Source organism: Eschrichtius robustus, chromosome 16 (assembly GCF_028021215.1).
Source record: "Eschrichtius robustus isolate mEscRob2 chromosome 16, mEscRob2.pri, whole genome shotgun sequence".
NCBI lineage: Eukaryota > Metazoa > Chordata > Mammalia > Artiodactyla > Eschrichtiidae > Eschrichtius > Eschrichtius robustus.
This window is the reverse complement of record NC_090839.1, coordinates 81,305,954-81,311,111: the sequence shown is the minus strand read 5'-3', so window position 1 is coordinate 81,311,111 and position 5,158 is coordinate 81,305,954. Positions and strand designations below refer to the sequence as shown.

The window sequence follows — 5,158 nt, the reverse complement described above, 5'->3', positions numbered from 1 at the left end:
TAACAAAGCTTTCTATTTAAAAATTACAGGGAAAAGTAATTTTAAAAGAGGCAGTAAATGAAGATAAAAGCTGAAATAAATACATTGTAAAACATAAAGCTGTAGAATGATAAATTAGTTCAAATATTGGTTTTTTTGATAAGACTACTAAAATAAACAAACCTCTGTCAAATATAATTAAGGGAACATTTTTAATTAGAAATGAGAAAGGAGATAGGACAAAATACAGAAGATAGATTTTTTTCTCCAAATCCAAAGAGAATGTTATGCACACTTGTAGGCTAATAAACTGAAATCTTCAATGAAATGCATAATTTCTAGAAAGATATAGATTACTAAAAATAACTCAAGAAATATAAATCTAAACAGAATAATAACTGAGGAAGAAACTGAAGAAATAATTTGATAACAACTAAAAAAAAATGCAGTTTGTCCCAATGTTTCCACCAGAACAATTTTCATACTTTTAAGAAACAGATGATTTCAATGTTGTATAAAATATCCAGAGCACAAAAAGAGATAAGAGTACGTTTATATCCATTAGGCAAGCATGATCTTCTTCCTAAAATCTGATAATGATAAAATACACAAAAAGAAAATTACAGGCACATATCACAAGTGAATATGGATAGGAAAAGCTTAAATAAAATCCTCACTCTAAAAAGAAACTTGTTTTACTGTAACTCTTTAGTTGGTTTTTCTTTTTTTCTGGTAACAGCTTCATTGAGATATAATTCTTACGCCATAAAAAATATAAAACACTTTATGAATTTATCCTTGCACAGGGGCCAGACTAATCTTCTCTATGCCGTTCCAATTTTAGCATATGTGCTGCTAAAGGGAGCACAAGAGATGATAACTTCATAAGTTAAGTTGAAATAAATTACGAAGGATGGTCAGTTTGTACATTATAGAAATAGATAACCATTGGACAAAACTAAAATAACTCAAATCAAAGGGAAAATATCATCTGGAGAAAACATTCACAGCAAATATAACAAACGGTTCATGTCTGTGTTATGTAAAGAACTTATACATATTGATACCAAAACATTAAGTCCCCAATACGTAAACTAGCAAAAAACTAGAGAAGACAATTCATAAAAACAGAAATACTACTAGTAAACAAGCATCTGGGAAAACATTCAACTTCTCTTGTAATCAAAGAAATGCCCCCTCAAATAATGTGGTAGCATAATACACTCACTACATTAGAGGAACTTCAGAAACTATCCAGTATTACAGCACTGCAGTAAAACCAGTCCCCACACACGCCATATAAATTGATATCAACTCCTGGAGATACATATCAGGAACCATCTTAAAAGTCCATAATATCCTTTTATCCTAAGGATATTTTAAAGAATAAAAATTAAAGCTACATGAGATGTTCATTGCAATGTCATTTTAACAGCCAAAATAAATAAATGAAAGACCACCTGAATCCAACAACAGGAAGATTATTAATGAAAGGTTAAAAATTACTGTTTAGGGCTTCCCTGGTGACACAGCAGTTAAGAATCCGCCTGCCAATGCAGGGCACACGGGTTTGAGTCCTGGGCCAGGAAGATCCCACATGCCGTGGAGCAACTAAGCCCGTGCACCACAACTACTGAGCCTGCACTTTAGAGCCCGTGAGCCTCATCTACTGAAACCCGCACGCCTAGAGCCCGTGCTCCGCAACAAGAGAAGCCACCGCAATGAGACGCCCGAGCGCCACAATGAAGAGGAGCCCCCACTAGCCGCAACTAGAGAAAGCCTGCGCACAGCAACAAAGACCCAACTCAGCCAAAAATAAATAAATAAATTTATTTATTTATTTAAAAAATACAAATTACTGTTTAGAACTATAATAAAAACTACAGTTTATCAAGCACCCTCATATACACGACTCCTTTCAGTCCTCAAGGGTCCCAGGAGGTGGGAAGGAATCACGCTGAGACTCAGAAAAATTAAGTGATTTGCACAAGTGACTCTCAAACACTTGCTACCAAATTCCAGGCTCTCTCAATGTTAAAGTGGGTGGTTGTGAATATCTGCTCTGAGCCTCAGTTTCCTCATCCAGCAAATAGGGCTAATAAGAATACCTAAAGAGTAGTTAAGAGAATCCAATGAAGCTCTTAAATGGCTGTGAGCTCTTCACACAGGGTATGGTACACAGTAGCACTCAGTAAATTTTAAGAATAATGATAATACAAAGTTGTATCAATTCAATACGATTACAGCAATGTAAATATGTCCGCAAGTAGATGAGAACCAGAAAGAGGAAGGAATAATGAAAATGCATGCTGCAAAAGCAAGGCAAGAGCAAAAGAATCACTTTTCTTTTTGGAATTATTTTGGTTTTAGTACAATACGTAGAAATCTGGAGGGAAACAGAATATACAAAAATCTCCTAAAAAGGAATTGGCATCTTTGGAGGAGCCGCATATTAAATCTGGGATCACTGCCTCTAGGACACTTGAAATAATAAACTCAGCATATGTGCCCCCTGGAGACGTCACATGGTGTGGGGAACTGGCCAGCGGATGGCGCTGTTTCACTTGCCCAAGGGACCAAGGAGGCATTTATTGGCCTCAATAATATATTAGTGCTAGTCGTTCGGTCTTCTTTAAAGATTAATTCTTTTTTTTTTTTCTTTTTTTCCTTCTTAAAACTGAGACTCAGAAGCATCTCAAACAAATCTCCATGTAGTTGGGAAATAGATCCAAGTCCACTCCTGATGAACAGCAACATTCCAAGGGAGATGCTTTGCAGTGAGGAAGGTCAATCTGCAGGACCAAGGAGAATGTCGTTACTTCTCCCTTTGGTCATGTGACTAGAAGCTACCATCAGTGTTCAGCAAAGACTTAGCTAGTGTTAGCCCCCCAGGTTTTTAACCTACAAACTGGGAACAATTCAAACCACCGGAGAGACAGTTTTCAGAGTAATGAGGGAAAAAGCTAGAGGTGTCCCTTGGCTTTTCCTCCCAAAAGTCAGCAAGGCCTGAAAATCTCTACTACAAAGGCATAGGCAGAAAGTAACTCCACTCTCAGCACCTACATTGTGACAGGCTTGTAAAGGACAGGTAGGAATTGGTGTAGCTGTGGTATAGAAATGAAGTCGATCCAGGCTGTGGCCCTTGAGCTTGAATCGTCAGCAACTGCCTACATGAGTCAGAACTTATGCAGTTGGTATATGAGCTCCAATAAAGGAAGTGACAGTTCAGCAAAGGATATAAATTCAGAAGAGAAATGTCAGGGGATGACACAGAACCCAGCATGACCAGAGGCTGAATCACACAGAGCTCAGACTCAGGTCTAAACAACACTCCCCTACTTGGGATGTCAAACAGGCATCTCAAATTTAATATGTCAAACACCAAGCTCCAAGTCTTTGCCCTCACCTGCCCTGCCCACAGCCTTCCCGTCTCAGGTAACAGCAATGCCATCCTTCCAAGCCCTCAGCTGGAGTCTCGTTAACTCCTCTTTTTCTCTCATATCTCACATCCAATCCATCAGAAAATCCCATGGGCTCTATCTTCAAGAGACACCCAAATCCCTCCTCTTCTCATCACCTCCACTACCACCCCCGCTGCAATCCAGACCACCATCACCTCTTGCTGGTCTTCTCGTTATAGCCTCTTAACTGGTCTCCCCACTTCCACCTTGGCCCACCATTCACTCTCTTCTCAACACAGCAGCCAGAAGGATCCTCTTAAAATCAAAGTAGGAGGACACCTTAAAAAAACGAACCCATTAAAGAGCTAATAAATTGGTTTTCATCAAAATTAAAGCGACTCTCCAGAAAAGTACTACAACATGAATGAACCTTGCTAAGTGAAATAAGCCAGTCACACAAAGACAAATACTGCGTTATTCCACTGCTATGAGATACCTAGGGTAGTCAAAATCATAGTCAGAAAACAGAATGGTGGTTGCCAGTGTCTGGGGGGGAAGGGAAAATGGGGAGTTTTTGTGTAATGGGTATAGAATTTTCGTTTTGCAAGGTGATACTGGTCACATGACAATGTGAATAGTCTTAATATTAATGAACTATACACTAAAAATGGCTAAGATGGTAAATTTTATGTTATGTGTACTATACCATAATTAAAATTTTTTTAATTCTCAAATTGCACATTTTAAATATGTATAGTTTACTGTTTGTCACTTTTACCTCAATAAAGCTGTTTTTTAAATTTTTTAATTACATTTTTTAAAACTAAGTAGGATCACATCCCTCCTCTGCTCCATACCTTCCATGGGCTTCCCATCTCATTCAGAGAAAAAGCCAAAGTTCTCGGAATGACCTACGAGGCCCTACATAATCTGGCTCTGAAACCAGCGTGCCCTCATTCCCATTTCTCTCCCATTCACCCCACTCCAGCTACACCAGACTCCTTGCTGTTTCTCAAACACACCAGGTGCACTCCGGGGGCACTGACATGTCCTGTCTGCTTTGCCTGGAAAGCTTTCCCCCCAGGTAACTTTGTGGCTCACTTCCTTACCTCTTCCAAACCTTTACACAAATGTCACCCTCTTAGAGGGGCCTTTCCTGACATGGTATTTAAAACCGAAATGCTTCCCCCACCCCCTGAGTCCCCATCCCCCTTCTCTGCTTTATTTTTCTACATAGCACTTATCACGGTCTAATATACCACATTTTTCTTATTTATTTTGTCTGTTTCTCACCATTAGAATTAAACCAGAAATACAGGAATCATATTGGTTTGTTCACTAATTATACCCCCAGCAACTAGTACAGTGCCTGGCACATAGCAGGTGCTTGAAAAATATTTGTTGAATAAATGAATGAGTAAATGAATAAACGAATGAAGGAACATTTATCTGACCTTGACAAACAAGTGTAAGGATCCTTTTTGAAGATACCCCAACCCAGTCTGTATAGCTGGATATCTGTCAAGCTTTTCCAACCCTCATGAGAGTACTCTGATACGATGCCATCAGCATTCCCTTTCTATATTATCAGTGGAGGCTCAAGATCACATGGGCCACAAATGGCAGAGCCAGCATTTAAACCAAGAATTTGTCATCAGCTACCAAGTCCCACCATGCCACCCTGAGTACCTAAACTTTTTTCAACTTTCATCATTCATAATGGCACTGCTGACAGATCTTAGTTGAGCAGTTAACCCTCGTGCCATAAATTTCTATGT

At 38.9% G+C, this 5,158-nt stretch overlaps 1 pseudogene; it reads right to left on the bottom strand.

The window, feature by feature from the left end:
- Positions 1 to 747: 747 nt before the first annotated feature.
- On the bottom strand, positions 748 to 847 carry LOC137750832 (U6 spliceosomal RNA; annotated as a pseudogene).
- Between the last annotated feature and the right edge of the window lie 4,311 nt (positions 848 to 5,158).